The sequence below is a fragment of the Apteryx rowi genome, unplaced genomic scaffold, assembly GCF_003343035.1.
Source record: "Apteryx rowi isolate R43461 unplaced genomic scaffold, aptRow1 scaffold_39, whole genome shotgun sequence".
Classification (NCBI taxonomy): Eukaryota; Metazoa; Chordata; class Aves; order Apterygiformes; family Apterygidae; genus Apteryx; species Apteryx rowi.
This window is the reverse complement of record NW_020450418.1, coordinates 2,138,271-2,163,000: the sequence shown is the minus strand read 5'-3', so window position 1 is coordinate 2,163,000 and position 24,730 is coordinate 2,138,271. Positions and strand designations below refer to the sequence as shown.

At 53.4% G+C, this 24,730-nt stretch overlaps 2 long non-coding RNA genes across 4 annotated transcripts; both read right to left on the bottom strand.

Moving 5' to 3' along the window:
- Positions 1-1,433: 1,433 nt before the first annotated feature.
- LOC112970305 lies at positions 1,434-5,321 on the bottom strand. 3 transcript variants are annotated; one of them, XR_003254944.1, is made up of 5 exons: positions 4,770-5,321; positions 4,523-4,681; positions 3,741-4,109; positions 2,821-2,949; positions 1,434-2,266 (listed from the first exon to the last, which is right to left on the bottom strand). It is a non-coding gene; the product is annotated as an uncharacterized LOC112970305 (long non-coding RNA). The 3 variants fall into 3 exon arrangements; XR_003254942.1 differs by having other exon boundaries at positions 1,436-2,266; positions 4,523-5,311; XR_003254943.1 differs by lacking the exon at positions 4,523-4,681 and having other exon boundaries at positions 1,437-2,266; positions 4,770-5,310.
- Positions 5,322-18,232: 12,911 nt separating this feature from the next.
- On the bottom strand, positions 18,233-21,826 carry LOC112970306. Its single transcript, XR_003254945.1, has 3 exons — positions 21,623-21,826; positions 19,711-20,082; positions 18,233-19,547 (listed from the first exon to the last, which is right to left on the bottom strand). It is a non-coding gene; the product is annotated as an uncharacterized LOC112970306 (long non-coding RNA).
- Positions 21,827-24,730: the final 2,904 nt, after the last annotated feature.

Here is a 24,730-nt window from a genome sequence, read left to right as displayed (position 1 = left end):
GCCGCTGCTGCGTTGGGGAATCACACCGCTTCTCATCCTGCCCTAGACGAAACAAGGAGCGAGTTCACCCCACGGTCAGCTCGGAGAGAGGCAGGTGGCACCGTCTGGGGCTTTGCTACTCGCCAAATGTCRGCCCTGCGGCAAAACTTTCTGCTGGAGAAACATTCATGCATGTTCGATGATACTGGACTGCAATCAGTCCTGAAAATCTGAACCRCAAACAATCATTGCCGGGGGATTAAATAGCCAAAGATTTTTARCTTTGCACTTCTGCTTCCAATCAAGGACATAACTATTATTTCAAGACTTCCAGATCACGGAGATAGCACACRCTGCTCTCGGGACGGTCATCCTGCTAACGCTGTTTGCTTATGCACTCATTAGACACTAGCAGACAACCAGAGAGCAATTCAAACCCGCACAGACGACCTCCAAGAGCTAGCGTTTGGGATCGAATAGATTAATGCAGTTCTACGCTTTTGCATGGCAGAGGCTGGTTTTCTCCGTTAGCATTTAACACTGGAGCAAAACCAACGTTTCCACCACCCAGAGAAATGGGCTGCTGGGGCTATTTATGGCTGCAATATGCGGCGACATTACTTGGCTGACGCTGGCCTATAGATAACCTACCTAAGGAACCGCTCCTGCACTCCTTACCAAAAGAGGAGCTGAGTGCTTTGTGACATGCTACACTCTTAGGCTATTTTCAAGCTTTGCCAACAGCTGTCGGCTGTCTGCTTATTAAGCAAGGATAGGAAATGCAGCAAGTTCAAGGTGGGGGGAGAAGAATTCATTTGGGTCCTTGTTCCRTTCCCGAGATCTAATTTTTCCAACATTTTAACTTAAGAACCTTTATAAAACTGATCTGCTGATTTTCTCCAGATGCGTATGTTACTTTGCTGCCAGAGTGTACGATATACTGTGAAGAGGAGGTTRCTCAGCTTCCTGCTGAAGGACTTTGAGATGGATCTTTTCCCAGGCTATACCAAATACCGTGGGTTCTTGTGCAGAAAACATTACATTTGCTTCTGAATAAGGTAAAATATGGCCATGATTTCACCTAGAACACAAGAACAACTTCGCTTCATATATCGCATCATATACCACAACACAACCTCAGCAGCTTTTTGTGCAGTTTGTTCTGGCAAGTGTTTTCATTGGATTTTCAGTTTGCTGCATGAAGATAACAACCATTCAAAATGAGATGCTCTACAGCCAAAATATGACTTCAGTGGAGACAGCTGACAGAATAAAGCGTGACAGTATGACCTGTTCCTTACATTTTTTTTAAGCAGAGAGTATCAGTGAACACACCGTGCTGGGGAGTCTGAAATAACAGACAAATAGTGGATGAATAACAAGCAACCTACCARAAACTATAACTTTTGCAATAGCTTTTTTTTCCCTAAATACATACCTTTACAAAGAGGTACCTGATGCTTGCCAAACCTTGATCATTGCACTGCATAAAGTGGGCAGCAAGAAAACAGAGCACTTGTTACTGAGCTCTTTGTGTACTGCCTTTAATTTTTGCATTTAGTGTGTTCATAGTATGTGGATTTCTTATGAGAATAAGTCCCAGAATTAAAGCGCACCAGGGAGAAGGCTAACAGGAACCACCAGGGCAAGTTGGGCAGAGCACAGGAAGAGATACGCAAGCTGCACCACACAGCTTTGCCCTCTTAGATATTCTGCTCATTTCAGCACAGCACTAGAGTTTTTTCACAGCAGAAAAAAAATGCGGTTTTATTATAAGGATTGTAAACAGGTGAATAACAACAGTGTTTTTAAGTATGCATATGGAAAAGCAACAAAACCCAGTACTGCTCTGTGCATTAAAATGTGCAGCTGACAAGTGAAATAAATCAKGCAGACACAAAACTTGGCTTGGAGGTTAAGCGAGACTAATCGAGCCTCGCCTGTCCTCCCTTGAATGCCAAACAAGCTGCAAAGCAAGGGTTCTTCCTTAACGGCAAACAAGGTTAAAGATACTTTTGGTCCAGAAAAGCTTCGCTGATACTTTAAAAAGCAGAAGGTCAGGTAGACCAAACTACTTTCAGCACTTTTGTGGGGCTTGTTCCTATCACCAATTCTCCATCTGCCCTTTGGCCAGGGCTCCTGAGGTGCAGGAGCCTCCGGCAGCTGCTCCGCGCCAGGGGCTGGGCGGCAGCACCGGATACCCAGGAGCCGCCCTTCACCAGCACTCTCGACCAGCTTCTCTGGTCCCGCTTGCCCATAGGAAGGGAGTCGCAGCTGCATTCGCAATCTGAAAAGAGAGAGAAGGAAAAGAGGAGAAAAAAAAGTGGCTGTCCGCACGGAGCAAGGCTCGGGGCGCACGCTGCAGCGCGCAGCCGGGCTAAAGCGAACAAGGTCTACGGGTCACCTTGCCACATGCCCACCACGGATTAAAATAACGCAGACAGTTAGCACTGCTGAGCCGAGAAGTTCAGCCTGTARCACGTGCCCCGCTTTGCTCAATTCGCCGCAGAGACCGACCCCGTCCTGCCGGGGCAGCGCTGCTCCCGGGGAGAGGCACGTTCCCGCGCTTGCCGAGGAGCCCTCGCCGGAGCTGCTCTGGCATCGGCCTGGCCGGGGCTGGGGCGGCTCCGTGGCCGTGGGCCTCCGCCAGCACCCACAGCAGCGTTTCTCACTGTTACCACTGGGGAAATTCGCAGGAGGAACCCGAGGTGCCTTAGCAAAACGGCCAATGGACGCGTGCGGCAGCACCGAGCAGTCTGGGAGGTGCCAAAGCGAAACCGGCCGGGCCAGCGGGTTGCTGTCGAGGCAGAAAGCTGCTCCTCCCTGCCGGCTCRGGCTCACCTCGTGCTTGCACAGGCRTTGCTCCGCTCGGCTGCGGCTGCCCGGCCTGGTGCTGGTGCTGCGCCTCCCACGCACTGCCGGCTCCTCTCTGCAGGCGGCCTCGGGAACCGGCCCGCTTCCCCCGTCATGCTGGAAAAAAGCAAACACACCTTTCTTTTTTCCCCACGTTGCTTTTCCTCAGGCTGGATCAGCTCTCCGGCTTGGCTCGCGGAGCAGCCCTGCGGGCAGYAGCGCCAGCACAGGAAGGGGACGGGTTAGGAGAGGAATACGTTAAACCACTATTGCAGCCAAACGTAGGACCTCAGTCTGCGGCAACGTGTTCCTGCGCTCTTAGACCCAGGTCAAGGAGCAGCGTTTCCTCCTGCCCCTGCTCTGTCCGCGCTGCTGCCCACGGGGGGTTTTGCCCCTCGCCCCATGGGCCCGCTCAGCTGCTGCTGTGCCTGCTCCCCGGCCCGGGAAAGGGGCTGCCTTTAAATACGAAACCTCCTCCTCCGAGAGAGGCTGTTGCCTATGGAGGAGTTTTATGTGCAGGAGGGAGGCCCGACACACTTGCTGCTGATTTACTGCTCCGTCTCCTAAGGACTTGGCACAAGCGCTGCTCCTCTTCCCAGCCATTTCTTCCCTCCCCGCTTCCTCAGCGCCTTTTCTCCCTCCCTCTTTATGGCAACGCACATCTTCTCTGGGGAGAGGCCAGATTTCAGCCATCGCACAAGTGAAAAGGACCCAGTCGTTTCGTGGAGTACGATACAGGGCAGGGAACACATGTGCAGGATGCTCCSCCCCCCAGGTCCGGGACGGATCCCAGGAATGGCCACAGCCTCCTGATGTTTCCATAAGCAAATGTATTTCTAGGCTAACACAAAAACGCAACAATCAAAAAAGGGAGGTTTACCATATCTGGGTAGTGTAAAAATCATTACCTTGCCGCATCTTTCGTGATATCTGAGCTAGCCCATTCCTGGCTGCATCGTTTGCTACGGACTCCGACCCCCAAGACATCCACCGACTTAACGGGTTAAGGAAGACTCGCTACTCAAAGCCCAGTCCTGATGCACATGTGTCCTGCAGCGCTTCCTGCCRCTTGCTGTGATCCCTAATACAGACCAGGCAGGCTGGGCCGGGTAGGCCCAGGACAGGCGCTCGGGGCTGCTTTCCAGACGTGAGCACTCGCTTCCACGTGCAGGTGCCTCTCGGACGCGGACGCGCGCTCCAGCTCCCCTTCTCGCCGTTGCCTGCTGGTCTCCGAGCGCCTYGGCTGCGCTCCCAGCCGGCCGCCTTGGCGTTCGACCCTGCAGAGTGCATTTAAAATACAAGTGATTTGGAGCAGAACTGTGCTAGGCTTTAATGCCCGAGCCAAATCCTCCTTCTGGAGCGGCCCAGCAGAGGCAGGAGCCAGGTGCAGGCAGGACAGAAGTGCTCGCAGGGGGAGAGCCGCGGGCCGGGATTGCTGGCAGAGAGGAGCGCTCCCCAGCGCCTGGGGGGCCGGTCGGGATGACYGGGGCACATCAGCGTGAGCGCGGAGCACGTGAACGAGCATAATTTCCAAGGAGGCGGAGGAGATGCTGAGAGGCGGCGAGGAGAAACCTCCCAAGCACCCGCAGGGGCTCAGGGGAAACCGCAGAAGTGCATTTCCCCGTGCGCGCTACGAACGGGACGCAGATGCACAGAGGTATCGGCTCCAGCGCAGCAAAACCTCACGCACCAAGCGCTGCGAAGGTTTTGCCTCTTCCTTCAGCGTGAGGTCAGGCCTGGTGATCAGCCCGAGCCACTTAACGCTGATGCTGTCGGTCGCTCTTCAGGCGCGTATTCCCAGAGGGTGAGCCAGGCACGCACACGGCTTCAGGACGTTGCCAGCGAGTTGCTGAAAGGACATCTGCTTCCACAACTGTACGCGTCCCGGGCGCTCGCCAAGACAGGCTTAATCATACGTGCTGCGGTAGCAGGCTTACCGAGCAGGGAGATACCAGAAAAGCAGGATCCAGCACACTAAAAGCAGGTCACGGATGGGCAGGACGACGGCTCATTAGGGCGACCGCAGGCACCGCATCGGTTTCTGCCCTGCAAACCCGGCCGACCTGCGCGAGGGCCCTCACGCCCAGGCACGGCCCGGGGCTGTCCCGCGCTCGGCTCCTGCGGCCGCTCGGGAGGTTTCTCCGTGGCTTTTGCCGCTCAGCCCAGGACCTGCAGGGAGGCCTCCAACACCCTCCATACACACCGTTTTTAATCGGCGGTGCCAAGCCTACTTCGTTTTCCACTCTGACCTCTGCATCGCTCACTGACCGCCCCGATGCTGGTGCGCTTCGAGGTCACAGCTGCCGTTGGTTTAGATAAAAGGACAAACAAGCCGAGAGCCAGAGCGGCTGCTGCCTCAGATAAGACACGGCGAGAAGCGTCGTCCTGGGGATCCCCGGCGCTCCCGTTCGCGGCGAGAGCGAGCGGTGGCGCAGGGTTTCCAGACCTGTGGCATCGATAGAGGAAGGCCCATTGCCCGTGTGACACCACTGCTGCACGGCAGGAAACATCGTATGGGGCCACCCCGCTTGCCYGGTTAACCACAGTCACTAAAGATAGACTTTGGAGGACTGTAGGAAGAATCAGGCTTAGACACGACCTTCCTGGTTGAAAAGGCACAGTGGAAATGGGCCAAAAACAGTGGAAGCTTTACACAGACTTTAAGGAGGGGCCAGGCTTTCATGCATAGCTATGAAGAAGGAGATAGAGCCACCCAAGCTTAAAAATAGTCCTCAAGAGCCTCGAGCCCTTTCCGTACAGCCGAGATCTTGGTTTGATCGAGCACTCATGCACGTCTCAGAAATCAAGAGCTGGGACAGGAGAGGTGTGCGCCCCGTCGTCCCGCTTCGCAACCAGCGGCGGCCTCTCGCTGCCCGAGCGTACACATGTGAAAACGGAGGAGACGTAGCATTAACATTTACCATGGGTGGGCTGCACACGCAAATTACTGCTTGTAAATCGGAGTGCCTCTGATGAAAGACACCGGGAACAAAGCGTCGTTAACAGACTGCCTCAACTCCAGCTGCTACGTGGGGAACGGCACCACCGCGGCGTCGGACGCCGGCCCCGGGTGGGCTCTCCTGGGGGCACCCGGGCGCTGCAAGGCGCTCGCGCGGCGCCTGCCCTGCGCCGAGCTCCCGGACACCCTTCCGGCGCTCACTTCCTTCCTCAAAAACCAAAGCCAGGTCCCTCTGCTGTCCTAAAGAGGTCTTTGTCCGCTCCTTAACACGCGGTTCCCTTCCACCGAGGGCTCCTCGTGGAGTAGGTCATGCAAGGGTTTTCTTGAAGGAATCGCTTTTTTGTCATAGTCCTCAGATAGGACCCATTCGGTTCATAGCTTAGCCTGTTTTAGGTCTAAAACCCAAGCTCTTCTGCTATGAGCCACTTCTCTGTCTTCTGAGCAGCTCTCCAGAGGACCCTGTTCATCTCCAAAACATCTTCCTCCTGCCTCTCTAGGTTAGTCATCTTGCTGGGTGTATCAGCCTCCAGCATCATCCTGCTGTGACCCAGATGGGAGACCAAAAGGGCCAGATCCAAAACAGGACTTGGACACCCAAAACAGGACTTCCATGGAGAACAGGTACCTAAATCCAGGATTGCGACCCTGTAAAAACCCTTCAGCAGCCATCTAGCTCTGGAGATGTCTCAGTTCCAGGGAGACGGCATTTTATCCAAACAGCTTTTCCCATGGGCCCGACGGCTCTGCCTGGATGCACCATCTGCATGGGTTTGGCTGCGGTTTGATAATCTGGCTTCTCTGATGGTGCCGCCAGCAGAAACAATTTCTTGCCCCCTTCTCACTCGTTCTTCCCACAGTACGATACAGCCACCGTATACATCACACAAATCCTTAAAAGCTTCTTCCCAGTTTTGTTTCTCATCCCTCAGATGAGGCAGAAGTTGGGGACTGTTTGGCTGGGACACAGAAATTAGGTGTTATCCCTGCCCGGGGGCTTTCGGGCTGCGATCGCAGAGGTATCCCAGCAGCGACACCAGGATGGGGAATTCCCATCCGCCCCCCCGTGCCGCTCCTGCCCGCGTGGTGCACGGCGCGGAGGCGTCCCCGTGGCCGCCTGCAGCCGGGCTGGCACCGCTGGGCTCCGCGGCGGCGGCAATGAGCACCTCTGCAAGCAGRAGCTCCGGCAGGCATGCTCATGAGAGCTGGAAACTTTAAGCAAGGGCTGGAAAATACTTGCAGGAAGCAGATGCTGCATTAGCGTGATCTGGGGTTTTCCCTGGAAACCCGGTTACGAAGGTCTGATTCACACGTGCAGCGGGATCCGGGGCTCCCCCGACCTCCCTCCCACCATCCCGTCCCCACAGGTTTCCCACCCCGATCAGGACAGGCTGAAAATGCATCTGCTCCGGAGCCCCATGAAGTATAAAATATCCTGTATCAACCGCTTCTCCAGCCAAAAAAATGATGAGAAATTATTCGTTAAGTCTAAGTGTTAGTACAGCTCCCAACCCCACCGCAGAGGAGGGGCGAGTTGTACAGTGCAAGCAATAACAYCAGTGCTAGGAATTGCTTTAGTTGCGTGTACTCATGTAACAAGGATAATTATTACATGACTAATTTCAAATCAATCAGAGAAAATTGTCCTCTGCTTAGAGACAGCTCATGAACAGAAAAAGAGGCAAAATTCATCAAATTAATTAGCTGCTAAAGAGTGCTGACGGCTCCTGTAATACATGAAAATAAAACCAGCATGGCTTGCTGCTGCCGCGCTCRACTCACCTTTATGAGCATCACTATTTTTCTTAATGACTGAAGAACAGGTTTCATTTGAAAGACTACTTCGGAAAGAAAGGAATCTTCTAGCACCATGTCCTTGTGGCAGCGACACTGGATTTCTTTGGGAACATATATTCTTAAAAAAAAAAAATCATTTATTAGAAAATTATGCATATTTTAAACCATTCTACAGACTGAATAAAAAAAAATACCTTTGTTACACGTTCATGTTAAAGAATTAGCCCCCTGATCCCTTCACCTGTTTTCTATTTAATTCTCCACATCCTGGGGTAACTTTGGCTAGAGGCTGGTGACCCTCCTCTTGAGCCCTGCTGAATTCCTGGTATTTTACGGAACAGAAAATCTCCACTCTTTCTAATTCCATTGCAGGTGAAGGTGGCTAAGGTGATGGCTGGCTAAGACAGACCCTTCAGGCCCTGTTTTAGTCACGAATAACTTTGATCACATTTAATTCAGCTGTTTCTGGGGAAGAGCTTGGCAAGGGAAAAAGATGTTTTTTCCTCTGTATCACTTTTGCTGGGGTGGGAGCAGGACTGTGTTAGAACAGAGACGTGAAATTTGGTGTGCAGACCACGAAAGGATGAAGGCTTTGTCTTCCACTCTCCTCATGAAAGTCTATCCGGATTTAACCAAATTTTTAGCCTCTGAAAGTTTATATACAGGCTTGCAGAGGCCTTACAAATAATGTTTATGAGCATCGGCCCCGGGGGTCGGTGCACGCAACGGCGCCCGTGCTCCAGATGCCCCAAGCCGGGGCAGGCAGCCTGGCAGCTCGGGAAGGGGTTGCTCCCGGCTCCCAGCTCCTTGCGGGAAGTGGCTCCCAACAGCAGGGCTGCCCGAGCAGCGAAGCCGAAACCTGGGAGCGGGGGAGGCTCTGAGGGAGGGCGCGAGCCGGCACGTTTCGGGCTGGTCCGCGGCCCGGTGGCACGTGGCACCGCAAGAGCGCAGGGCACCGCGCGGTGCTGCCGGGCGGCCACTGTCCCCTGCGCCGGCACGCGGCCCCACCACGGCCCGGCCCGGCCCCGCCGCGAGGGCCTTTCGCTCTTCCGCAGCTGGCGCGGGGCTGCAGCGGTAGCTACACCCGCTTCGATAACCGCGCACAAGAGTTTTGTGCAATTTAACGTTTTCTCACAGCCCCAGCTTCCGGACGCAAGGATGCTGCAAGGAACTCGTAGCCCCCATTGCCGGAGGGAAAAGCATGAAAATCACTTAAGGGCTACAGCCTTACAAATCTTAACTCGTCCCCAAGTTGGTCTTAAGCTCAAGAGACTTTAAAACAACTGCACGTTTTCAGAGCTGAGAGCGACGCGGCCTGCACAGCTCATTTGGTGCTAACGCAAACCGTCGGCTTCGGAAGCGCAGCGGACGCCGTCCGGCCGACACAAAAGCCGCTTCGCCTGCAGAGCCCGACCGCAGCAGCCGGCCCGGCACGCGAACGCAAACGCTAACCTTTACGCGGCCGGGCTATTTATGGGACGTGCGCCGGCCGGGGGGGGCTGGCGCCTGGCCTAGCACAGGGCTGCCCAGGGACGTCAAACACGGCACAGGTCTTCGCCCCCTGCCAACTGTGCAAGGACAACTTCGCAAGCGCACCAAGGCGGCTCAGGACAGCTAACGCTTCATGTAGCTGGTGGGAACCTCGGCAGAAAATTACGTAGTGGACTTGTGCGTGTGTGCGCATAACTCACCAGAGGTTCAGGGAACCATGTTGCAGGAAACAAGAGCAGTAGACGTTATTCACTGGGAAGACATTGCTGACTAGAGGAGTATATTTAGGTGCTGCACACTGAAAAACAGAAGCCGTGGCCATTCCCGTGTGAAGAACCTCGTAGCTTCCCGCTCCGCGCTGCTTCCCGCACTCAGCCTGAGCGGCTCCCTGCCGTCTCTGCGAGCTTGGGGACAGCCAGCAAAGCACCGAAGGCTGCGGTGGGCGCACAGGCACGTGCAAACGCTGAGAGGCGCCTACCGAATTTGTTTTTCAACACAAAAAAAATCTACCTTGTGCAACTTCGTCATAAAAAGAAAGGCTGCAGCATGTAGTCGCACAGCAAGCTCTCACCGCTCCGCTCGCAGCTGAGACCGGAGCGCGCCCACAGGGCCCGGCACCCTCCAGCTTTCGGCTGCAAGTTGCTTTCTGCACCTGCTGCGTGCTCATCTCTGCAGCGGCAGGGAGAGCCAAGGAAATCCCCACCGCGGTCAAGCGTGCACGTCTCCCACCCGCTCAGGTGCGCCGTGCCGCTGGCCTTGGGGCCAGCACGTGCGCTGTCCGTGCTTAGCGCAGGAAGAAGACGAGATTCAGACGACCACGGCTCCCCAAGGAAACACGCTCCACCAGGCTGGACGGGTATGGTCAACGCCCTCCGAGGCAGCCGGCCGGGCTGCGCTCTTCCTTTGATCTGAGCCGTCTGGAGGAATGTCATCCGCAAAATGGCATGACACCAGCAGGSATGAGGTTATAATCAGCCCTAAACGACCTTGCGCCCGGCTTCTACGCCGAGTCCGTCACAATTAAAAAGATCCCAGCAAGACCTTACTCTTACATGAGAACAGTATTCCTGATCCTGCAATGAACAGTTTGTAGGCACTGAGGAGAACTTGCTAGCGAAAAACAAATTCTAAGTCCTCCTATATTCTAGTTAATTTAAATTTAAGTTCTGAAATGCTAGAAATATTAAACCTCCGTTAAAGAGTGCTAATTTGCCATCAGTTTGCAGTACAGACTCTGCCACTCTGTTTGCAGGTGCTCTGAAGTTGTGCAGCGGAGGCTGGAGCCTGTGTCCGGGAAATCATTTTTGAAATGAGTGTCCAGATTCTCTGAACACTGACAGTTACTCATGAATTTGGAAAAAATCTCACGGAACATGTACACATTCTGGAAGAAATATTCTTAGAGGTCCTGTTAATAGTAGCTGGTCCCTTTGCTTTGTAAATCTGCTTCTAAATAGGTTGAAACAAAACAAGAAGCCTGCTATATTCAGTGCGGTACCACCAAGGTCATACGCAGTTGCGGCTTGAAAATTCTCTCTTTCCTCTGCTTGATACGTGGCTACAAGAAGAGTGTCTTAATTTATAACTGAGGATCCTACATGCAAAAACTATTAACAACAACAACCACTGCCTCTGACTGCCAGTGTTTTCCATTTTGATTACAGAGGGCAATAATTTGTCTTTTCTTCAGTATCACATTAGGTCCACGCAGTAAACAAAACCAGATTGGCAAACATGCCGAACAAATGGAATCGCACGTGGCAGCACGCAGTCATTTTAACGAAAAGCTCCTCAGCCTGAGCATGCAAAGCCTGGGACGCAGCCCTGGCTGCGGATCGCTTCCCACAGGGCCATCTGCAAAACCTTTAAGACCTTTCAGGTTCTTCCATGCTGTGTCCCACAGCGGCCATAAATACAGGATGATTATGAGAGAACGGAGCCCCCGAGGCTGTGAAAACTTCTCAGGAAGCACACACAGACAGGCTGGGAAAGGGGAAAAGAGGAGAGGGGCTGAGGCATTTCTCTTCTACGAGGCGAGACAGGAAGGAGCTCATCGGCGGTGACCCTTGCAGCAGTATTGCTGCATTTTTCTGGCCAGGAGAGGGAGTTTCTTGGGGGGGAGTTAGGAGCAGAGAAGCTGTAAGCAGCCAAAATCCAAAATCGGACTAAAAGTGCTGCCTTTCTCCTCCATTTCTGTTGTACTGGATTGTTTAGCTGCCTTCAGGAACCCAGTTGCCATCACAGATTCCAGTTCTCCCAAAGGCAGCACAGCTCAACAGCAGGATGAACGAGGTGAGAACKGGTTTATAGCCCTGATGCTGCAAAAACTAGATGTACGTTGAGCTGAGCACAGAGAAACTGTCCCACTGGATCACCCAGCAGCTTGGATTTAAGCATAGTTACGTAGCTTGCAGATTCAGGACTTGTATTTGTATAATTCAGTACTCAAGCCAGACATCAGAAGTAATCAGGACACGTATTGCAGGCTAGATTTTTCTGTCACTACATGTTACACCTTGGGTATTTTTTTTTTCTTATTGCAATATTACTTTTTTAAAATTAAACATTTTTCTGATGGGCAGGCTCAAGAAGTATCATGTTCTGACCCCTACAAAACACCGAGAGGCCTATCAAACAGGATTTGATGTTAAGCAATTGGAGCCCACATCCAATCCACTGCTTTCAGCGTTGCTATCCTAGGCTGGCTATTCCCTGCTCCTTTAATTTTTTTTTTCCTTTTAATTGCAGGTCAAGCACCCGTAGATAAGTAGATGATGCACAGCTTAATTTGCTGAGACTCTGTTTCTAGTGTTGCCAAAGCGTTTGGCAGATGCTCAGCAGCTGGAGGCCGGCCAGTTCACCAAACTTAACATCCTAACAATGTTGAATTACAACTGGTTGGACCTGATCATCTCACCCAGGATGCTGAGCCTCCGCTTGCTTTGACTTTATCTTCGTAATTGCCTTGTCTCTTGCTGAGAGTGCGAGGGCTGTTCTTAACTCGCAGTTTGCACTGGAAAGCAAATTGGAGTCCTTTCTAAAAGTACCCCAATGGGTAACRCTCTCCTACGCACCGTGCAAACCCATAGATGTTTCTGCGCCGGCAGAGCCGTCACAGCGAGCGGCACTTCAGCCGAGCGACCACACAGGCCCCACAGACACAGGAACCAGCCAACAAGGCAACGCTGCCATCGGACAAACCCATATTGATCCCGTTTTAGCGCTGCTGTGCGGTAAACAAGCAAACAAGTGGCCACACACACAGTCTGCACCTGGAGCRTAATTTAGGCATTCTGAGGTTTTACTGGTTTAAGGGTTTTCCATTTCCTTTGAGGACTGATTTTCCAAGAGACGTCACCACTCACCTTCCTGTTGTTGACTCTTTCCCAGGGCGCATCCGACACCCAACAGCGGCAGCGTCCAGGGTGCCCAGCCGTCTGAGAAAATCCCGGCAGAGCTCCTTCCCCGTCCGTGGCGTCTACTCCACRGCCGACAACCGCCGGGATGTGTAACTACAGACCCAGTGGGGTGACTGCGGAGACAGGCGGAGAACAGCTTCCCTTGCCACGAAGCGGTGCACGTGCACAGAACGAGCTGGATCGCAGAAAGAGAAGGAAACCTRCTAGGCAGTATTTATCAAGGAAAATTAAAGTCAACCTAGTAACAAGCAGCTTCCGACAACCAAAGGCCAGAGACTTCGCCTTTCTCTGCACAGAGAGGTTTCATATTCCATGGAAGTGCTGTGCTTAAAAAATACAGCGGGTTGCGCCAGGCTCGGACAAACAGCCACAAGATGGTGCTGCGGACGCAGGCAAAGCAGCTCGCTCCCGGTCCTGACCTCCAGATCCCGCTGCGGTCACCGGGAGCAGTCGCTCCGGGCGGCTCTGCTGCAGTCGCCTCCCTGTACTCACCTGGCTCGCTGCAAGTCCCCGCTCGCTTGAAGCCGCACGGCAGCCACACAGGATGGGTCGCCACCGGCTCCCGCACTGCGGCTCGCAGCAGCGTGGGGTCCCGCTCCGGGCAAGGGTCCGCAGCCGGCCTGGATGCGAGCGTTTTTGCAAGAGTTAGTGACGCTCCCGCAGCTACCACCCGATCGCCTCGAGAGAAGGAGCTTCCCTGCTCCTGGCTGAGCTTGGGATGAGGACCAGCGGGACAACGCGGGTGAGGAAACACGGAGAAACCCCTGGAACAGACCTCGCTCTGCCGTTTTGACAGTCGTTGTGCAGAGCCCTGTTTTCAAAACAAAGGGCTGTGCAAAGGAGAGGCCACTGTATCCTCCGTACCTCAGCAGTCGTTGCTTAAAAGCACATTGTTTAATAACATATTTCTGCTAAGCTAGAAGAGTACGAGGGAGGAATCGCAACGGCTATTTAAAAAAAATACCTGCCAAGCAACAAAAGCAGTGAAAAAGTGACGTTCCCGTATGACRAGGTAAATAATGCCCCAAGCCGACCTTTACAGAAACGGACTTACGAGACACTGACAGACAGCGTTTCCATGTCCCGAACTGAACGCGTTCTGACACAGCGGAGCCCTTTCCGCTGACTGCTTCCCGCACGTACACAAGTCTTTCTGGGCCCTTGGCTGGCCACGTTGCTACGTTTTGTGGCAGCCCCTTCGGGCTATTTCATTTCCAGGGGGTTCATGCTTTTTGGGGAAATAAAAAAAAAAAATCACTCGTCCATTTTTCCCTTTTCCAGCCCTACCTTTCATTCTGTTCAGGATTGCCGCCGGCGCCGCCCGGGGCCCAGAGAGCCCCACAGAGCCGATGGAGGCACGGCTCAGCCGGCGGGAGAAGGTGTATTTAGCCAGAAAGCTTACAAATACGTAGGGAGCATTTACGTGGCAGCTGCCCAGGTGAGGCAGAAGCTGTTCTGGGGGAAATCAGTGGCGTCTGGACGTGCTGTGTTCCTCCCAGGCTCTGCAGTGCTCCTCACAAGGCAATAAAATCAGGTTTATGGTCTGTCTGCACCGAAGTCCGAAATAGCTAGTGACCATCACGCAGTGCACAAGTGCTGTACGAATGGCAGAGAGCGGCAGAAACACTTTTATTTCCCAGGTCATTATGTACCGGGTTGCTCTGACCACAGAAACAAGAGGAAAGTGGAATTGCTCTATGTATCAAAGTTCATCTGAAGCTTCATGTCACCAAAACGTGCAACCAGCCAAAGGTAAAGGGTCAGGCTCCGTTCACCAGGAGCAGCCAGCTCTGGAGACGGGAACAGAAGTCGCCCACTGCCTGTTGCTGGTGGATTCGCAGAAGAGGACAGGTATGCCTGAGTGACAGCCAAGCTCTGCACGTCTCCAAGGAAAAAAGTATTTTCTTCTGGAATTTGCTCCAATTTTTGCGGCTGACTTTTAAGGGCAGGGGTGGATGTGGCCCAGGCACAGCTAAGTGGCGGGAGCCGGTCGCCAGTGCTCCGCCGCCGCGTACAGCGCCTGCTGCCCGGCACCCGGAGCAAGCACGCCGCAGAGCTGCAAGGGGCCGGCGGCAGAGAGGAGCCAGCGGGCAAGGCAAAGGCAAAGCAGGCTTCTGGGATGCAAAATCCCCCCCTCGCAGCCAGGCGAATTCCTGTATTGCGATGCACTGGGCCAATGCCCTCAACTTTTCTTCTTCACGTACGAGCAAGACTATATAGGCTCTGATTCAGCAAGGTGTTCAAGCATGTACCTCCCTTTAACCATGGCAGCAGTCCTGCAGGGCTGCTCATAAACTAAGAGAGAGGCGTTTGGTTAAGCAGTTTGCTGAATCAGGGGTCTAGGGAATTACTGTGAAGTGCTCTTAAGCAGTGTCGAAAAATGCAAGCAAGAAGGAGGATAAAAGCAGGACGCTTCAGGCCACGAACTCTTGGGTTGGTATCCATCAAAACAGGCCCACTGAACTCAGTACAGTTAACAGGATTACAGCAGTTTTGGTTCTGGGCAGCTGTTTTTCCCAAAGCATGAAGGAAGTGAGTATAAAGAGTTTGCAGAGGCTTTGCTGTAGTTACAGGAGATGGTGATTCAACTGCCCATGTCTGTAACCTCTGCCAGTTCCAGCGAAGGAGCCGGCACTAGATAAACTATGATGTAGACACTATGTAAATAAGCTCTTTGGCAAGCACATGCAGTATTAATCATCCAAACAGCTTTTTGGAGAACCCAGCATCACCGTTTGAAGGGCTTTTCAGTCCTGCAGGGCTCCAAGCCCTGCTGCAGCGTACCGAGCGCCTTTGCCCCAAGGGCCAGGCAGCCTGCAAAACCACTCACGCACCGACGGACGCCAGCTCTTCCCACGTTCACTCGCGTCCGCTCCGCCAGAGACCACCTTACTGAGAGAAGCGGGTCAGGTCCCGCTGCGGATAACGTCCTCAGGACTTAATCCAAGAGCCTGTCTGTTAAAATTAACAGGGAGCCAGAATAAGGCACTGCTTTTTTCTCAGTCAGATCCCATTTTTCTAAGACAGGTCAAAACTGCCCCTGGAAACTTTGCCAGTGTCTTTGAAAACAAGATGCCTATTTTTCTGATCATTATACGCATTTTTAAATCTGCTTTCAAAKAAATGTCACTGCTTCATTTAAATATACTGCAATGTTCGTTACTGCAATGAACATTAAACCCAGTGCTTCACTGCAGAGTCTCTTCCCCTTTCATTTTTACACACTCTCCCTGTTCAATGCTTTTTATATATATTAGACAAAATTTAAGATGAAATTAAATGAAATAAACTTATATTCTGTCCCAAAATAACTTACCTGCTGTTCAAGGAGGTAACAGTAAAGATTACTATAACTAAAAGGGATGAATAGAAAAAGTGTTCTGTTCTCATGTGACTAACTGTGCATTCCTGCACTGCCCCCAGCGCCAGGTTCACTGTTGCCACGCCATGGTCAACCTTCCAGTTTTTCATGCTGGGACTTTCCTGCAGGCCGAGGGGAAAGAAAAGCATTTAGCAAATTGGAAAACATTGTTATAGGACCACAGAAACAGAAGGGAGCTTTTGATTGTCAGGGTGGTTCCTAGGACAATTTCTTTTGAAGCCGATTTCCTTGTGGAGAAAGTCTGCTGAACAGGAGTTTGTTTACTCATGCAAATATCACTCTTGTGTTATTTTACATTTCCATGTGGCTATTACATAGGACAAAGTTTGTTCTTGCTTTTTACCGAAAGCTTATCTGGGCTGGCTGTCAGCAGGGGCAGAGCGCGGGGCTCCTGCTCTGCGCCAGCGGGACGCGCGCCGCTGCACGAGCCCAGCCTCACCCGGGGTCGGCACGTGGCACCACGGGATCGGGGCTGCCGGGGCTTCGGCTCAGGGGAAGCAGGAACAGGCCTCCCTCACGTAAGTATGGATTATTAGCCTTTGGGGAGGCGCTGCAGGGCTTAGCCTCAGTCAACAGCGGTACCTGCAGCCACAAGGCCGGCTCCCTCTAACTGCCCCTTCCCTGCGGACCCCTAACACGGAAAGACCCCTGTCAATTTGCAGGAATTTTTATATCAGGAGTTGTATTCACCTCCTGCAAAAGGTGGAAAAACAAGACTCTCTTAGCCAACCCCACTGAGGACAAAAATAACCAAGCTCTTTCCCCGCATGCCCAAAGACAAGCACGGCGCCACTTTTCCAGCTTGCTGCCCAGGGAGGGGGGACAGGGGCACAGACGCCCCGCATCCCGGCTTTCCCACCCTTGCGGGACCGGATGCAAGGCACCTCTCGCAGCTGATCAAAGCAACCGCTTGGCCGGCAGGAAAGGAGACACAACCAGTGCTCGATGAAAGTGGTTCACGCACCCTTCCCCTTGCTGGATCCCGAGCTGTCCATAACGAAGCACCCTCGAACTAACAGCCTCTTCCCGAGCAGACACCAGGAACCGGCTCCTCTGGGCTCTGAGCACCATTGGTCGTCCTTTCCTCCTCYGGGACCTTCACGTTACCGTCCTCCCCAACGCCTCCCTTACTGCTGATGCTTCTTCAGTATCTCAAAGACGTGTCCTTCGCCGTTAATCCCCACAGCTGAATCTTATGTTACACACCGACTTCCCGGCTTCCTCAGCAGCCTCCAGCACATTACTCACTTTCTCTCTCCGGTCTCCCAAGGCGTCCCACATCTCCTCGTTTCCCAGACTGTAAAATATACCCCGTTCTTTATTAGGGGCTGTGGGAAAGCGGAGCTAAGGAATCTGCAAAGGCAAATGAACAYGGGATAGGAAACATCCCTTCCTTTTCATCCTCAGACAAAAACACGCACGCAGCCTGAATGATGCCCGTCTGCATTCCCAAATACAGTAATCACCGAGTCTGCTGCGGAAAACAAAGTGGGGGAAAACTGAAGTAGGAGCACATTTAGGGCCATGCTGATTCCCGCATGCTTCAGTGGACCCTTCAGGCCAGGACCTATTCCCTGATGTGACTGTGCAGATTGCAGTCTTGTCTTTCAGACGGGAAACTAGTGACCTGCTCCCTGTCTGACTCCTGGAGAGCTCTAAGCACCATAGTCTGTAACAGCAGTGATGCATAAATGGCTACTAGTTGACAGCCTCTACTTTTACAATTTTCTGGTTTTGAACTAACCTCTACCAAACTTCAGAATCAAACTTCTGCAGAAGTGAGGTCTCCTCACATAAACCCCTGCTCTGCAGTAGAAGAACACTGGAGGGGGGTGAGTGGAAAGGGAAGGCAGATTCCCACGTACATGAATCCACCTGAGCTGACTAAGCAGGGACGGCACAGAGGCACCTTCTCTGCGCTCTTTGCTCTCCTCGTGCTGGCTCCAGCGACAGCTTGGCCCTAGGTTAGAGCTGCACAACGCGAGCAGCACGCAGAGATACGCTTCTTTGGCCATCGGTCTTCCCCTGCTCGTTTTTAAGCCAGTGTGGCGGTTCCTGCAGCCTTCCCCGTGTTCCTCTCTGCCTAACGAGAGGGAGGTGCTGGCAGAGCAAAGATTGCTGTAAGAAGCAAAAATAACAGTCTCCTAGCAGGTTTCAGGTTTCACTAAGCAGCACCGGTTTCTGCTGCCTTGAATTAACAAGTACTAAAACCTGCTAGAACCTTAACTCCTTGTTCCCTGATGGGAACAGAGGCGCGCGGAGCCTGTACAGGTACCGGTACGGCCTATTTCTGCTGAGAAACAAAAGAAAACAACATGAAAAAACCAGGTATTTAGTAAGACGGGATGTCTGTGAGATGCTCCCAGGGCTCCTGCTTATAAGACCTATTTGCAGCGTTTTTGTGGAACATCGCTGCTGCCTAGATATCATTGAGACTGCTGCAGCAAAAATACGGGCACGGGCAAGCACAACCCCCCGGCTCGAAGTGAACACAACGCCCTTCTACAGAGCTTTTTTTCGTAAAACCAGTCTGATCCACTTGTACCAATTAGGTCTTGTGGGGAATGCGCTGTTCCCTCTCCAGCCCAGTTCCAGCCAGATGCACGTTGCTTGCTGAACTTTCAAGGCAGAGGCACACGGCCAGGCTTTCACAAGGCTCCTTGGCAGCACCAGGAGCAGGCACTTTTTCTGCCTGGCTCAGAGCAGGCCAGACAAAACCCCGTTCCCCGGCCTGCTCGCTATTCCCAATGTGTACTTCAGCAACAGTTTGTTTTCTCCCGGAGCGGAGCAGATCGGATACTCCAGCCGAATGCACCGGAGGTGGGTGGTAGCCCAGAAAGCAGGACCCCAGAGAGGCTTTTCAGACACATGTTGTGGGGAGCTGTGAATCAGAAGCAACATTTGCTTTTGGCCACGGATGAAAACGTTCCCTGATAGGAAGTGGATTCTTTCCTAATTTCATGTAAATCTGTTTCCGTAACCCGCTCAGCAGAGCAGCACGATGCCAAAACTGAAACTGCCCTGGACTGGCAGGAGGCAGGTGAGTCCTGTCTCCCGTTTCAGCAACACGTTGGTACTGCTGAGGAGAGCAGAACTGTGCTGACCGGAGGCATATCGTTGCCGGGAGGGCTGGGGTTCCCTTCTGACCACGTAGGATATAAAATCCGCTTACCAACAGACCAAGCTCCACTGGATTCCAGCTTCTCCAGCCTTTGGGGAAGTTAATCTCCAGTTCACAAGTTTGCAGCTTGCCTTGAGGTGCAGATGGCAAGAGCCCCATGTTATCCCTAATCTAGGGGTTGTGCACCACAACATGTCTCATTTAGGTCTCCCTAATGTGTGTTAGCTGCAGACTGTTACAGAGAAGATGGAGAGTGTTCACTCACACAGCCCTTCCCATTGCTCTCGTTTTCCATCTGTGCAGATAAAAGCCTGAAGGTAAAATGGTTTGTTTTCTGTGTACAGAAGCACAACAGAGTCCAGTGCTGCATTAAATAATAAGACCAACTTGCCTGGCATAATATAAAATCATCTGCATCTCCTTCTTCCTGAGCCCTTCGCACTCACTCCTCTGGTGCCAGGATTTACGATTTCACGAACAGGAGCTCCCTTAGTAACTCTCCACTTGCAGCTGGTTAGTGCAAGGAAATCTGTTCCCAGGGGTCTAGGGCTAAGAAAGTGCCAATAATTAACTGGCAGTTGCAGCTTTACTTCTTGCCACCTACATCTGCACAAACAAAACCACGGCAGCCATGGAAAGGGCACCAGGAAGTGCGGATTTTGTTTAGGTTAGAAAGTTCGCTCACCCGCACCTGCCAGGAAATGACACTCACCTACTGCCAAGAAAGTCCTGTTCTTGCTCTGTGACTTTGCAAAGCGTCACTTCTGAAATTGCTGTGCAGTTTGAGAAATGATACTTTTCTGCAAGTGGAAGCACTTTTCACAAACCTTGCTGCTCAACAGCTTTGGCTGGCAGTTCATCATACTGGCAGCAATCACTGCAGGACCAGTATGTGCAGACAGAAGCTTGGATACAGCAGCTTTTCCAAAACGCGCTCGCTTTTCCAAAACGCGCTCGCATGGAGGTCCTCATTCATCTGCGCTTCAGTATTTCCAACCGGCGAGGAAAGTCCCACAGCGCTTTGACAACGGAACCAGCGCGTTTCCTCTCCTGAATGTTTCTTCTGCATCTGCAGTGAGTAAAGCTAATAAGCGAGACGTGTGAGCAATTGGAATTCACAGGGTGTCAAAGCACTGGGCAGTAAACAAGCTTTTCTTGTAGGCTGCCGTTACCCAGACTTTTAGGAAAGCAGCTGGCAAGATGCCCGGGCCCCTGCTCATCCACATGGCTCTGAAGCTAAACAAACCAGCGGCTGCGTTTTCCCAGCTGCGTTATGTGCTCACAGGACGCCCGGCCAAAGTAAAAACCCAAAACACCAGCCACCCACAGTTCAGCACCGGCAGCAGAGCAACTTCAGCTGAACTTTGTTTTTTAATTTCAGGAGGAATCAAGAAACTCCTCCAAAGAAAAACAGAGGAGACCAATTTTCCAAATCTTAGGGGCAAGACCYCTTCCAGATTCCGGTAACTCCTCCAACTGGGAACAGGAACTGCAGGCAGTGAATACACAGGCTTCGTGGTGGGGGTCTGTGGGGGCCTTAGCTCCAGCTCAGCTCATGGCAGCCCCTGCAGAAGCCCCACTTGCGCACCTAGAGGYTGCAGCCTGTTAGCGGGCTCCATCCTCTCTCCCTGCAGAGCAGCGGGTGCCGGGAGAGAGCTCTTCCTTCCGTGCGGAAAGTACCGCAGGGTTATTCACGTACCGAGGGACGAGGGGAGCACYATGTCTTCCCCCGTAGGACGCAGGCAAAAAGCACAAGCTCACCAGTGAAGGACCAAGTGCTCATGYGAAAGGAGCTCAAGGGGCTTAGGGAAGGAGAGGAAATAGGCTCGAGCAGTGTTTGGAGAGCAGTACGGGGAGCCAGGAGCTGCTGGGCTCTGAGTCACGGTTACGCTACCGGCTTCCTGAAGCTTCAGGCAAACGACGTCCCCAGCACGTCTCAGTCTCCCYGCAGGAGATCACCTTGCCTTCCCACCTTGCTGCCAAAGGGTGCTTAGCTAATGCTTGGGCGTAAGCTCTCTCTGTCGCTTCTTCACGCACACCTCTAGGGACAGCACAGGCTGCCGGGAGCGGGTCTCGGTGGGGGGGAGTCTGGCCCCAGCTTTCCCCAGAGTTTTGCATGGCTGATTCGCCTTGGTCCTGAGCAGGAGCTGGGCTGGGGGTGCTTGCAGGAGACCTCCTGGTGTTCACCCCTCCAAATTTCCCCCAGGAGGCCCCTCTAAAGGAAGCTCCAGTGAGACCTTGTCTGAGAAATTAACCCAGAAGTCCCCTCACATATTTTTTGGATAAGAAAGCACCAAGAGGCTGGGGGTGAGGCAGCAGAAGAGTCAGCAAGGCAGAGGGTGAGCGCTCTGGAGCCTGCGGGGATGCTTGTGTGCGGCTCAACGTACGGCAGCCTTCGCTGTACCTAGGCTTGCCGAGGAGCTCAGCAGGGGTTAAGTGCCACCTGAGCACACTTCTGTGGCTTCCAGCAGTTGAATCCAGTTCTCTCTGCTGGGCAGATAGATGCCAGGGGCCCTGCTCCCAGGCTCCCAGGCGTGGACCCTGAGGCTGAATCTTGCTTTCCGTGTTCTCACAGGGTCCCTTGCTCTCTGGGCTGTTACTGAAAGACACAGACTGTTTCTTACCTGCGCCTAAGCTTGGAGAAGTAAGGGAAAGAGTAAAGCTTGTCTCTCCTGCAGTCCATTCCCCGCGTCCTTGGCCGGCGAGGACAGCTGCTTCCTGCAGACACATGCACTCCTATAAAAACCCAAGCAGCGGTCAGGGCTCCGGCTGCTCTCGCCGCAGCAAGTGTTACAGCGTGGTGCTGCTAGGGGAGGCTGCAGCGGGCAACCCACAGGAAGGCTGTAAAGCGACTGAACAGCCTCAGAGGGCTCCTGCAAGTCTTTCCAGCTCAGCAGCCGGCAGGCTGCGTAGCCTTTGCCCCAGCACCTCTGCTAACAAACCGCCTCTGTGCTCCAACCAGCATAGAAAGTGTGTGCCAGCAGAGGGGGGTTCACATCCAAGTGTCAGGTTCATCACAGAATAAGTGCCTGTAACTGCTGCCACACAGTGGATTTGCTTCTTCAGCTCTAAAAGCAGCCTGACAGGCTGCTGGGAGCTCCCGTGCTGGGTTGATGCCTGCGTGGGCCTGCCAGCAACGTGACATGGGGTTCCTCTAACATAGGTTTTAGCTGTGAGCCTGCCTGAGAGCAAACGCGGCTTTACAGCACCTATGGCTGCGGAAAAGATACCTTGCAAAACACAGATCCAGTATAAAACCCCAATGCAAAGTTCATATTTATCCAGCATTTTTGGAATAGCTCTCATCTGGCTGACCTGAGGCAGGTCTTGCCTGCCGTGTATCCGTGCCACCCTCTCCTTGGGCTTTGCCCATCCCTGCTTGCTCCTTCCCACTCCTTGTGCTTAAAAACCTTCACACGCATTTGGGGAGACCRTGGGTCTCATACTCCGTTTTTACTAGCGCATCTGCCAAGCTCATACCTTGCATTGTGTCAGATTTCTGCATCTAACCTTGCCTCAGCTTTCTACAACCGAAGCAACAGCAGGCTAGGATTTGAGGGGAAAGGGACTCCCATATAACAGCTCCTYGCTGGCTACGTACAAAGGGATGTGGTTTACTGCGTGACTCCCTTGGAAACGCTTCAAAGGGTCCTGGAGAAGTGCCTGGCTCTGAAGTGGACCTCCAAGGACTATAGAGACTTTAACCGCAGCCTGAGTCAGGATGCAGAYGAGTATCCTGTGTGGAGGAGACGGGGGTTTCTGTGGGGTGCACATGAGCCCTCCCTGTGGGGAGGAGGAGGAGGAAGAGGAGGAGGAGGAGAAGGAGGAGGAGGAGGCAGCTCCCAGATGTGAGCTCTCTCTCAGAGCAAAGTGCTCCTGCGGAGCCCCACAGTGCAGCGCGCGAGCAGGTGGGCATCGCCCCAGGTGAGGAGCCCTGCCCTCTGTTGCCTTCTGCAACTTTTGACTTCTGTTTTTGCTTTTTCTGCGGTTTTATCACCTTCTGGGCGTGCTGGCAGGGCGCGGGTCCTCTGCCAGCGGGTTAGCTGGCGCTGCTGACTCTGCCACACCCAGCACTCACGCCGTGCAAGAGCTCTTCCTTCCTGACCCTGCGTGGCTGCTTTGTGTCCGCTTGCGGCCGCATTACACGCAGTCCCCTAGCTCTGCCCTTGCTTTGCTCTCCCGGCTCTGGCCAGAGATGTGCTGCTCATCACTGGGAAAGGAACCCGCACTTGCTCTACCACCTCAGCAGATCACACCAGAATTACCTAGCACGGCTCTGGGAAAACCAGTTCTCACAGACACGCACACCTAGAGCTGGCCGTGGCTACTTCTAATCCGAGCGGCACAGCAGGAAAGCAAAGCTAACCATGCACTGCAATTCTCCTAACGCCAAGGGTCATCTGGTTTATCTTTACCTTTGACACCGGCAAGTAGCATCCCCAAGACAGCAGTTCCGTCTCTGACCCAGTGCGTCATTGCTCTTGGGCAGGAGCTCAGCAAGTCCACAGGACCCTTGTGCAGCAGCAGCAGCAGCAGCAGCAGCAGCAGCAGCAGCAGCAGCAGCAGCAGCAGCAGGACATACCTTCCCTCGGCTGCAGAAGCACTTGCTGGCCTGGAGTGACAGAGAGCAGCGTCACCTCTCCTCGTGTCAGGGTGGCCTGTGAAGCACCAGAAGTATTACTAGCAAGGCCAAGGGCCTCACCCTCCCGTTGCAGCCCGAACCCCATCCCAATCTCCATATCATTTGCCTACAAGCTGCCTTTGCCTCCCCCAGCCTCGTCTCAGGTCCTGCCCTGCTCCTGGTCAYGTAGGCTTGAAGTAGCAGGGAAGAGGAGTTATCTGGCTGGAGAGAGAACAGGGACAACCTTTACGTTCTCGTTCGTGGAGTCGCAGCTCCTGCAGGTGAAGCCGGACAGCCAAGGCCATCACCAGGCGCTGCAGACCAAAGAGCAGAGGCCTACAGAGCTGAGAGCGCGGGAGCGGGGCTGTGGGTTGCTGTGGCACTGGGGACTCGGTAAAGAGGCGTCATCAGGAAGCGCMCTGAGGAGGCATCATGAGCGTGCCGGCACCAAGGCCAGGCAGGAGAAGCTAGTGCAGATGGCGAGGGAGCTCTCTCCGGGTAGTCTACAGACCTCGCGATCTCCTGCTGCCTTCTTAGCTCCCGGTACCTCCTCAGGGTACGCTGGGTGCCCACGTCCCTCCCTCCAACCCAGTGTCCTCCTACCCCGAGGAGAGTGACATGGCAAAGCAACAGCGCATGAGGCACTCGGCAGGCGCCAGTGTGAGCCGGTGACAAGCCTGCTGCTGCCTCCCGCTTCACAGCTGCGGGGAGGAGGGTGCAGAAGAGCTGCACCTCGCGTTTCTCTTGAAATGCCTTTCCCACTGTCTTTCCTAAACCCTCCTTTGTCTATTTGTCTTTATCATTTTTGCAATTCTGTGAGACTGAAAGAAAAAAAAAAAGTAACGAAAAGCATTAAGGGCTGCAGGGACCAAGCTGAGGAAAGGGAAACACTGACAGCGCCTTCTGCTCCAGCGGCAGCAAAAGATGCAGCAGGTAACCAGCTGGGGCCCGGCGAAAACAGTCCCTGGAGCTGGTGCTCCTGCACCTCCAAGGTCACGTCAGGCACCGTTATCAACACCAGGTGCTGACTGGGGAGCCACTGCCCGGGGCGCTGGTTTAGCAACAGCAGAACTGGTGCCACTGGGAAAATAAAACAGCTGTAGGACCAACC